Here is an 11,404-nt window from a genome sequence, read left to right as displayed (position 1 = left end):
ATGTAATAGAAACATAAAAGTATACATTTCCTACTAGCACAGTAATGCTTTAGGTAAACTCTGTAAGTTTTAACATGTAGTACTGTTGTTATTGTAGAATTCTAAGTATTTTTAAAATTTCCACTGATTTATTATTTAACCCATGACTTTAAAAAATACGCCTCTTAATTTCCAAACACGTTTATTCCCCCTAGTTTTCTGTTTGTAATTGAGTTCAAATTTAATTGTACTGTTGTCAGAAAAAGTGGTCTACAGGATATCAAACTTTTGAAATTTGTTAAGACCTGAATATAATTAAATTTCTTAAACGTTCCATGCATTTCTGAAAAAAATGTATACTCTAAAATAGTTGGGGGGACTTCCCTGGTAGTGCAGTGGTTAAGAATCTGCCTGCCAATGAAGGGGACACAGGTTCGATCCCTGTCCAGGAAGATCCCACATGCCGCGGAGAAACTAAGCTGGTGCGCCACTACTGAAGCCCGCGCACCTAGAGCCCATGCTCCGCAACAAGAGAAGTCACCTTAATGAGAAGCCCACGCACTGCAACGAAGAGTAGCCCCCGCTCGCTGCAATTAGAGAAAGCCCGCGCACAGCAACAAAGACCCAACACAGCCAAAAGAATAATAATAAAAATAAAATAGTTGGGTCCAGTGGTATACGTAACTTTAAAAAGTTAAACACCTTATGGATAAGAAAGCTTCCAAACTGTTTTCTAGAGAGTTTGTACCATTTTACATTCTGACTGGCCTTGCATGTGAGTTCCAGTAGCTCCACATCCTTGCCGACATTTGGGATACTCAGTCTTCTTAATTTTAGCCATTCTAGTGGTGTATAGTGGGATCTAATTGTGGTTTTAGTTTGAGTTTCCCTGACGACCAATGATGTTGAGCATCTTTTCATCTTTTCATGTGTTTATTTGCCATCTGTATATCTTCTTTGATGAGGTGTCTATTCAAATCTTTTGCTGTTTTCTAACTCAATTGTTTGTCTTATTGAATTATGAGTTCTTTATATATTCTGAGTTTAAATTCTATATATTATTATGTATAATATATTCTTCATAATATATTTAACATATTCTAGACACTGAACTTTAAAGAACTTCATCAAATGTATTTGTTGCAAATATTTTCTCCCAGTCTTACTTCCACTGTAGCCATGTGACTTGTTCCCATCAATGACATGTGAGTGGAAGTGACGTGTGATGCTTGTGGGTCACCTTTTAAGAAGCAATGAAGCTTTTCCACTTTTTTGTTTTCTTTCCACTTGCCATAAAGAGGCCCCAAGGGATGGTAGGGCCACAAGATGGAAGGAGCTTGGGTTCCTGTGTCACCACATGGAGAAAAGCTGCCTGTCCACCAGGAACACTGAGATTTACTGAGGTGAGAAATAAATTCCTACCATACTCTGGAGTTCATCTATTATAGCAACTAGTGTTCCTCTAACTAATATCTGCCTGCCTTGATTGAATTGGAGACTAAAAGTGAATTTCTAATCAGAATGATGTATGTGCCTCCTCTTCAATTTTTGTGTCAAGACCGTCTGAAGCTATTTCCAAAATCTGTTCTTCTAGCCAGGTCAATTTATTTGTTATGGAATGATTGCTAATGTGGTTTGAGAAACTACTTAAGTGAACCTTTTATTAAGTCTTTCCAGTGTTTCTTTACAATGTTAAAATAATTTTGGTGAGTTCTTCACTTGAGTTCACAACCAGGTCCACAGTGGAAAGGTTTTCAGTATTGGTTGGTTGGTTGGTTGGGTCAATGAAGTTGCTTCTGGGGCTTTAGGAGGGCTGTGTCTGATACGGCCTCCATTTAGCGAGGGCTCCATGCCAAGCACTTTGCATGGTTTCTCTTTCAGGCCTCATAACACCATCAGGAGGTAGGAAGTATGACTCCTATTTTAAGAACAAGGAAATTGAGGCTCAGATGAAAGCAAGTCACTTGCTTAAGGCTGCACTGAGACTCGAACATGGGTGTGTCCAGCCCCAGACTTGCATTCTGCTGTCCTGGTGGGAATCAAACTGAACAGGAGGCCATAGATCCACCTTATTTTTCCCAGAGCACCCTATCCTGGGCTCCTTGCAGAGGGTCTCAGCCATCAGCCAGATTGTCCTCGTGACCAGGGCCTGGGGCTAGCTCAACAACCAGTTCCTTTTTCCTTTTGCGCTTCAACCTGCCACAGAGCCACAGGGATGTTATAGACCCTCAGCAGGGGGAGAACCTGTGTGTGCTCGTGTACATGTGCGCATGCATGTACACGTGTGCCAATGACCTGTGGAATCGTAGACAGCCATTAGCCTTCTCTCTTCCTACTCTCCCTCCCCTCTGCCACCATCCCAGCTCTTCACATCCACTGGAGAACGGATGCTTCCTACTCTGGGGGAAGCATGGCTGAGCATCCCAAGAGAAATCACAGTGTCAGTCTTGCTCTGGGCATTGCCAAGGAGGTTTCTGGAAATATGACTCCTATTTTAAAGCTAAGGAAATTGAGGCTCAGATGAAGGACGTTTCTGGAAGTCACTTTTGGGACTCGTCCAAACACTATGGTTACAACTAGGTCTAAAAATAAAATCCTGTAAAGAAGAAAAGAAATGGGATTATGAGTTTTTTCTTTAGTTTCAAATTTTTGTGTGATGTGGTTTTATTTTTATAATTACAAGTGATGAAAAATGCAATGAATTGCGCAAGCTGTATGTTGCTTCTCCATGGGAGAAACACCTGCAGGCAGCTCAGCTTTGCTCCCTGCCTGGGTTTAAGTAGTAACACTGCATTGACAAGGAGGTTTTAGAAATTCTTTGTTATTGTGGTAAAAATCTCTGGAACGTAAAATTTACCACTGTAACATTTTTAAGTGTACAGTTCAGTGGCATTAAGTACATTCACACTGTTGTGCAGCCATCACCGCCATCCATTTCCAGAACGTTTTCATCATCCCAAACTGAAGCTCTGTGCCCATTAAATGCTAACTCCCCATTCCCTCCTCCTTCCGGCCCTTGGTAACCTCTATTCTACTTTTGGTCCCTGTGAACTTGACTATTCTAGGTACCTCATATAAGTGAAATCATATAGTATTTGTCCTTTTGTGTCTGGCTTATTTCACTTAGCATGATGTCTTCAAGGTTCATCTGTGTTACAGTGTATACTCGATTCTCCTTTTTTTTCGGCTTGAATAATATTCCATAGTATGTATATACCACATTTTGCTTACCCATTCATCTGTTAATGGCCATTTGGGTTGTTTCTACCTTTTGGCTATTGTGAATAATGCTGCTGTATTATTGACATGTGAGTGGAAGTGTATACACATGGGTGTATAAATACATGTTTGAGTCTCTACTTTGAATTCTTAGGCATGTATACCTAGAAGTGCTGTCAAGGAGGCTTTTAGTTTTTTAAATTTATTTATTTATTTATGCTTGCATTGGGTCGTGCGGGCTTTTTTCTAGGCTTCATGGCGTGTGGGATCCTCCCGGACCAGGGATCGAACCCATGACGCCTGCATCAGCAGGTGGATTCTTAACCACTGCACCACCAGGGAAGCCCCTCGAGGAGGTTTTTAGAACTCATTTTGAGGACTTTCCCAGGAAAGTAGTTTGGATTTCCTCAGCTATGGCCACTCTTTGTCCTTTGAATGTGGATTTTTAGAAATTTCTAGCAGTTTGGGAAGGCTTAAACATCGATTTAAAAATGCTTTATTAAAGCAAAGCTGAGAAGTAAGGACACGTGTCTGCCTTTCTTGGTGAAGGCTGAGAGGGGGTGAGGGCCTGCCCAGAGTTCAGAGTAGTAGTCACAGGGCCAGGGTTCAAGCTCAGATCTGTCTGAGCTCAAAGCTATGCTTGGTCTATTATCACGTTCTCCTATGTGAAAGCAATTTGTTGGGCTGTCAAATTGGGGGATGCCATTTTGGATCAAAAAGGTATGATATGGAGACTAATTTTAAAATGTTCATTATATTTTCCAATCAAAAAGAAAAATAAATGATCAAGGTCTAAAATTTGGAACATAGAGAAAAGCAGAAAGAAAACAGTTACCCGTGGCTCTGCCACTGACTGTCAATTGTATCTCTCTGTACAACGTTTAATTGCATTTTCCCCACAGTTCAGATGGGCACGGTGTTTACTTGATCACGCCAGGCCGAGAAAAGACAAGCATTTAATAACCTTAACGAAGCTGAGCCTTTCATTTATAAAGGCTTGCATTGTCAGGAGATGGGAGGGGGCGTGGCAGCTGCGGAGAAGCAGTGCTTGGATCTCCCTACGAGAAAGAACTTGTGCAGTTCTTTCAGCTGCGAAGAATGAGCTTAGCTGATCGCCTCCAGCTGCAGCACTTAAGCCAGCTTCGCTCGTCCCTGGCGGCTCCCAAGCCAAAGACTGAGTGTGGCAGAGACACCGGCACCCACCATTTCTGCCCGTTGGGAGACCCCTCTAATGGGCAACTTTGCTTCACTCCCCACTGGGTTGCCCAAGACTTTGCATGATCTGCACTGTGGTCTGAGATGTTCCCGGCCCTATTTTTCTTCCTCTTGCATTTCTTTTCACAGGATAGGATCTGCATGGCCCTCTGAAGGCTTTCCCTGCCCAGTCCTGCCTCCTCAGGCTTTATCTTTCATAGTTATGGCCCTCCACCAAATCTTTCACTCCTAACGCCAGCTCTGCCTCTAAGTCCAGCATCTGCTTCCTCGACGACCCATATCGACATAGGTGGTGACAATGAGAAGTTCTATGCATGTTTCTGAGCTTTCAGTCATTCTACATACAAGCCAAGCATAGGATTTCTACCTCAAGTAATGTTCGACACACCACCAACTTCGGACTTGACACAACACTTGAAAGTATAAGAATTGAGTTTACGACAAGATGGCCGCCACATGCCTCGAGCCCCAGAGTCCGAGCTCAGCGGCCTGGGAGCCACGATCCCAGGAGCCTTAGATGCAACCTGAGGCGGATCAAGGAAGGGACCTGAGCAGGGGAGCAGGCCAGGTGAGGCTTAGGGGTGGTGGTGGTATATAGGGCTCTGGCCCTGGGATCGGTGCTTCTCGGGTCAGGAGAGGGGTAGGGCTTAGGGCGGAGCCTGTGACAGTGGAGGGGCGGGGCCTGGGTAGAGGAGGAGCCTGAGGAGGGGTTTGGGCGGAACATCTGAGCTGGAGGTGGGTACAGGGATTGAGTTTGTCTAATAAGGAGGCGGAGCCTTTAGAGGGCAGGGCCTCAGGAATTCTAGGGCTATTGAACTTGGGTGGAAGGTTGAGAAGGTGACCCTGAAAGACAAGGGTGTGGAGTTATGGTTGGGGCACGCACGTTGGGGTGGGGAGATAAAAGAAAAAAGAATTGAGTTTTCTGAGTGTTTTCCTCAATTAAGTCTTATGTCTTAACATTTCAAGAAGCACAAAATGGTGGAAGAGTCTGTAAGAACTCTGAGAAATCATAGAGGAAAGACTAATGAAAGACGGGAGACGAAAGAGAAAGCAACATGGAAAGCACGTCCTATAGTAACAAAGATGGCCAGATAACACTGAAAAAAGAAGGGGATGATTGGAAACAAGACGACTGGTTTCTAGAAGTCCTGGCGGTTAGTAATCAATAAAGTCTGATGAATGTGGAAAAACAGACCACAGTAAAAATGTGTTACAGCTGCGTGTCTTGCAATGCAAGCGAGTGTGAATTAAGTGCTAAACACATAAATATATGAAAGTAGTTGTGTCTGTTGTAACTCACGCCACTACAGGAACTTTTAAGAGTTGCTAATAAAATAATAATGCATTTTATTTATCTGACTCTGTTTGGAAACACAACAGACCGTTTCCAGGTGGCCATGCAGCTTGCCTCCCATGATCAGGAAGGCCAGTCCAGAGCTGGAGTCACACCTTTCTTTCTCATGTGCCTGGTGAACAGCTCTTGCAGTAAACCGTGTCTCAGGCTGATGGAAGCATGTTTGTCCTGACTGCGTGTCTGAGGTCTTGCCTGTGAAACCTGCAGCTGCCCGCTAAGAGGCAGGGGCTCTGTCCTGTTCCTGTCATGAGTGCCCGGGGCTTGCGTCTAGGGCCTTAGGGACCACAGCCCTGGACATTCTCCTCCTCACTGGTGCGTTTACTTCGGTGACACAGAAAAACCCCACTCACACTCCCTCCTCCTCCCATACCCCAGTTCGCCCAAGAACTGCATCTTTGCTTAGCTTGGGGGTTCTCAACCTGGCTGCCCCATGCACTGACGCCCAGGCTGCATGCCTGACCATTGAACTCAGAACCTCTGGGGCTGGGGCCAGGTGGCAGCATTTTTAAAGCTCCCCAGGTGATAACAATGTGTGGCCAAGGTTAAGAATCACTGGCTTAGCTAAACCCATTTCCCTGGTGGAAGAAGACAGGAAGGGTACCCTTGCTACAACTTTGCCCCAGGCCCATTCACCGGCCACATCACTGCCCTTGAGGGCAGAGCCGGGTCCCCCTCATCTTGCCCCATTCTTCAGTACCTGCCATAGTTCTTCACATGGAGGAGATGCACACAGCCTTGTCCTCAATGAAATAAAATTGAATTTCTTATGGAAGACACTTAGATTTAGTCCTCCCCATATTCCCACCCAAACCCTCAAATGGGCCAGACAGATGCATGGAATGTGGGGTAAAAAACCCAGGATCAAGATCTGTCTTTGATAGCAAATGGCCATGTAACCCTAATCGTGTTCCTAATCCATGAGGCTGAGAGTTTCCCTCTGAAAATGTGTATAACTTTTGCTCACTGATGCTCTTTTATTGGGGCCCTGGCATTGAGCTAAGACTTGACATGCATCATTTCCAATCCTCTCAATTACCCCGTAGGGTGTTACTTGCGGGAAAATAGACTCAACAAGCTAAACAAACTTGCTCGGGTCCCACAGCTAGTTACAGGAATCTGGATCTATTCTTGGTGATTAAGGGTGTGGGCTTTGGAATTACACTAGGTTCAAATCCCCGCTCCACCTCTTGCTAGCTGGCAGTCTTGGGTGGGTATTTAACCTCTCCAATCTTCAGTTTGAATTATAACCCTATGAACTCTCTGTCCTACTCCCCAAATCTCTTTGGGGCAGACTCCAGCTGGGTGGTAGTAGGGGGTCAGGAGAACAGTGTAAGTAGAGGGCTGCTGCAGCTGCCCAGTCCCAAACTGGGGAGTGAACTTCTACCCTTTTCCCGTCTGGAGTTTTCTCCAGGCAGAGATGCCAGGGAGGAACACGTGAGGCCATTGGGATGAGCACACACACAATTGATTAGTCACACAGACTTTGATCAACCTCAGTGGCAGAAGCAACAGGTACGGGCTGGACCCATATGTTGCCTTGAGTGTGTTGTTCAAGTTAATCCTTTATCATGCACGATTCAGATGATATCTCTCTTGACCTCAACTTATGGCACAAACTCCTCTCAATTTCCTCCCAGAACTTTCCTTAGGGTAGAGCCAGCTGGACTCTATGTGGCCCTGTCTGGGATGACTGTTTACTTTCTTCATACGTGGCTTTTCTCATTAGAACATCATGCCTGTAAGAGTGGGGGCCTGTTGCCAGGGGTACTGGATCTATGCCATTTTAGCCTGATCCTATTTGGTTACACTTCTCCTGTGTTCCAGACTCTTCTAGGCCCCTCGCTTTTGTGGTCCCCCCCAAACATAAACAGGCTGACGTTTCTCTCTTATTTTCTCTGTTTCTCTACAGGTTCTTCTAGATCTTTGCACTGACTTCACTGAGTTCACTTTCTATTTCTGTTGGCTGATACCCTCTTCCTCCTCCAGTATAAATGACTCTCTGAGCAATGCAGTCACCCATCACCCACCTCACCGTTTATTGTGAGGATTAATTGAGATAACGTGTGTAAGCACCCAGCACGTTGCAAATACTTATGCAAATTCTTATGCAAATTAGCCATAATTATGTAAACAACAGTCATCCTGTGTGGTATGAGCATTGATAACAGGAAGCACAAAGTACACTAAAAAATGCTCAGGAAACTGAGAAATGTTAAACAGTGACTGGTGACAACTACTGTGTGTCTGGGAGTCCAGCATCCCCACCTAATACCTTTACTTACTTATGCACTAAGTGTTTATTGAGATCAGGGGTGGCCATTGGTCATATTCACAGCTGCCCAGTGTCTTTTTTTTTTTTTTAGTTAACTTAAAAATTTTTTTAAAACTGTGGCAAAATACATATAAAATTTACCATCTTAACTGTTTTTTTTTTTTTTTTTTGGCCGCACCGCGCAGGGATCTTAGTTTCCCGACCAGGGATCAAACTTGTGACCCCTGCAGTGGAAGCACGGAGTCTTAACCACTAGACAGCCAGGGAAGTCCCCATCTTAACCATTTTTAAGTGTACAGCTCAGTGGCATTGAGTACATTCACATTGTTGTACAACCAGCACCACCATCCATCCACAGAACTCTTTTCATCTTGTGGGGCCCCATGTCTTTTGAACTGTCTTTGTGTGTTTGGGGAAATTCCTCTTCTGTCTTCCCAGTGGGGAAGTCAGAACCCACATTCCCACATGCCCTGGGACTGGGATGCAGGCCTGTGACCAGGCTCCACAAATCAGATGCGTCCATGCCGACCTTTTGCTTCAGATGGGAGCCACAGGAAGAAACAGGCTTGGGTGAAGCCGCCGCGTTTGCTGGTGTGGATGGCAGCAGAGGTGCCCAGCTTTTGGTGGTGACAGCTGCTGTGGTGGTGGTTCCCAGGGGTAGCGAGGTCAAGTTCCTGATGCAGAAGTGAAAGCAGTGCTGGCTGCGGTAGTGGTTGCAGCAGGGCTGGTTCTTGTCGCTTAGAGTTTGGCATGCGTGGTCGTTTCCTTATCGGGCCATGGTTTGGGGTGTTACTTCTCGATGTTTTGTCTCAAGTCTACTCCTGAATAAATTTTCTTTTTCTGTTTAGCCAGCTGGGCAGTTAGAACCATGCCAGTCCCTTTCATCAGAAGGACTGCAGAGAACAGTGAGACCAAGGTTGCCCGAACCTTCTTGCTTTTGGATGCTGTTGGCAGAGCTGCCTGACCTTGGACTTCCTTCAGATGAACTGGTCGGGCCCCAGCTCTTTCGTTGTCTCTCTTTGACTTCAGTCCAGGCAGGGATGGCTCTGGGATGCAGTAGTTCCTCGTGATTGCTGCAGTACCTGGGAGAGAAGTCATTTTCAGGTCACTGCTGGGAAAGGGAGGCCCTGGTGGTCTGGCCCTGCCCGGGGGTTTGCTGTTGGTGATTTTTCTTCTTCATCCACAGAATGTTTTACCTGGACACGGGCTTACCACGAACTACTCCCTGTTATACTTTTCTGCTTGTTTTCCACACTGTTTCTCTGCAAGGCAAATTCCGTCAAGAGGCATATTTGAGGATGGGAGGGACCACCTCTTTCTATGGGGGAGTACAGAGAAAAAACATCATCCGAGATTCCCCACGGTTGCCCTGTGCCCCTCGGTGGTCTGATACCCTTGTGCCTCAGTTTTCCTCTCTGCAGGATTAGGCTTGGCTTCCCAGGTCCTCCACTGTGTGATTACTGAGGCCCTTCTCTGTGCCAGGATCATTCTGGAGACAAAAAGACGAGTAAGAGGTCTGGCTCTCAGGAACTCGCAGCCCAGCAGAAGTGAGCAAACAGGTCCAGGCCACAGCCAGTAGCTACTGAGAGAGGTCACTTTATCATTTAGCATCCATATTATTGTCACTTTAGCTGCATCTTGCTGGTCTCCTCTCTGAGTATTTTCTGTGACCCTCTGGGGGGTGATTCCATGTTCCGTCTTGGTTGTCACTTGCCACCCCGGCAATTCTGGACAAGATACAGGTCAGAGGGCATGTCACAGAGCCTGGCATTCTTCTGCCCAGATTTTTTTTTGTCCTATACTCCTGCAGGTTCACGGAGGAGGAGAAATTTCTTCTCCTTTTAGGTGGACACTGGCAGCCCTCGTGTTTATTTTATGTTGCAGGATGACTTCTTCCAGGGATGAGTGATGGGGGTGCGGATATCCATTCCTGGTAGGGGAGCAACTCCACTCCTTGCTTGGTGTGTTTCTGCACTGAGAGCACAACACGACTATACCTCCAAACCCAATGAGTCAGCTCCAGCCCCAGCGGCCTTGGTCTTGAATGACATCATGAGGGGGACATTAACAATTCAGCCCAGGTTCTTTTTACAGTCTCTTCTCTAGTTCTCAGTGAAGACTAGGCCTCAGTTTCTCATCTTCTGTGAGTGTTGCCTGCATAAGACCGTACAGCTTCCTAAGGATAAAAAATGGTTTCATTGCCCAGGACGGTCACATCCATGGCTAGTGCAAGAAGCTTTTCTCTCCTGGTCTGCAGGGTACCACTCTGCTTACACAGATTACCTTTCCCTGCATCTCATGGATTCGTTTGGTTCCCTGGCATCACGGCTGTCTCCACCATCTCCATAGCTACGGGAGTGTTTGCTTTATGTCTTCACGACTGTGAGACACAGAGTGGATTTGTCCTCAAATAAAAAGCTGTCTTCTCTAGAGGCGAATTCAACTCTGGTACAATTGAGACTTGCTTGAAGCTTTGAGAATATAGGCTCCCTCCTACTCTCAACTTCTGCCTTTCCTATTGAAATTTCAAGGATCTTGGGACTTTTAGGCAGCATTTAATCTCAGAGTATCCTGTGTTTTCCCTCTGTTATAGGTTGAATTGTCTTTCCCAAGATTCAGATGTTGAAGTCCCAACTCCAAATAAACTCAGAAAGTGACTGCATTTGGAGACGGGGTCTTTAAAGAGGCGATTAAGTTAAATGAGATCATATGGGTGGGCCCTACCTCCATATGATTGTTGTCCTGATAAGAAGAGGCGATCAGGACACAGACACACACAGAAGGAAGAGTCTGTGAAGACACAGGGAGGAGATCGCCGTCTACAAGCCAAGGAGTGAGGCTTCAGAAGGAAGCAACCCTGCCAACACCTTGATCTTGGACTTCCAGCCTCCACAGTTGTAAGAAAACAAATTTCTGTTGTTTAAGCCACCCAGTCTGTGGTGCTCTGTTATGGCAGCCCGAGCAGACTAATACACCCTCCCCCTTGGCAGTCTTTGCAAGAAGCCACTCTTCTTTTAATACAGAGCACACACTCCTCTGCACGTGGGCCATGAGGACTGGTTTGGAGAGTCTAGATGGGAGAACACCATGTCTGTACCATTTCTCTGTGCGCAAGGGCATCTTCATCAAGTGTGTTTCTTGCTTCAGGAGGGGCGTGGGAGGGCAGTGAGGACAGAAGGGGACACCATTCTAGCCAGCCACTCTGGCTATGGATAAGGCAGGGATATTTGTCTCTTTCATGTCTGCAAGGCAGGCCACCAAATCACACACTTTAAAGCTACACTGTCCAGTGTGGGAGCCACCAGCCATATGTGGCTATCAGGCACCTGAAATGTGGTTTGTCTGAATTGAGATGTGCTGTAAAT

The 11,404-nt window shown here is 45.9% G+C and overlaps 1 long non-coding RNA gene across 3 annotated transcripts; it reads left to right on the top strand.

Moving 5' to 3' along the window:
• Positions 1-1,142: 1,142 nt before the first annotated feature.
• LOC137212100 (uncharacterized) lies at positions 1,143-11,185 on the top strand. Of its 3 annotated transcripts, XR_010937357.1 has the most exons (4): positions 1,143-1,382; positions 4,543-4,981; positions 5,380-5,567; positions 10,633-11,185. It is a non-coding gene; the product is annotated as an uncharacterized lncRNA (long non-coding RNA). The 3 variants fall into 3 exon arrangements; XR_010937356.1 differs by having other exon boundaries at positions 1,143-4,981; XR_010937359.1 differs by lacking the exon at positions 10,633-11,185 and adding an exon at positions 8,888-9,122 and having other exon boundaries at positions 1,143-4,981.
• The last annotated feature ends 219 nt before the right edge of the window (positions 11,186-11,404 follow it).

Source organism: Pseudorca crassidens, chromosome 19 (assembly GCF_039906515.1).
Source record: "Pseudorca crassidens isolate mPseCra1 chromosome 19, mPseCra1.hap1, whole genome shotgun sequence".
Classification (NCBI taxonomy): Eukaryota; Metazoa; Chordata; class Mammalia; order Artiodactyla; family Delphinidae; genus Pseudorca; species Pseudorca crassidens.
Note: the sequence above shows the minus strand (reverse complement) of the source record. Positions and strands in the feature narration are given on the sequence as shown.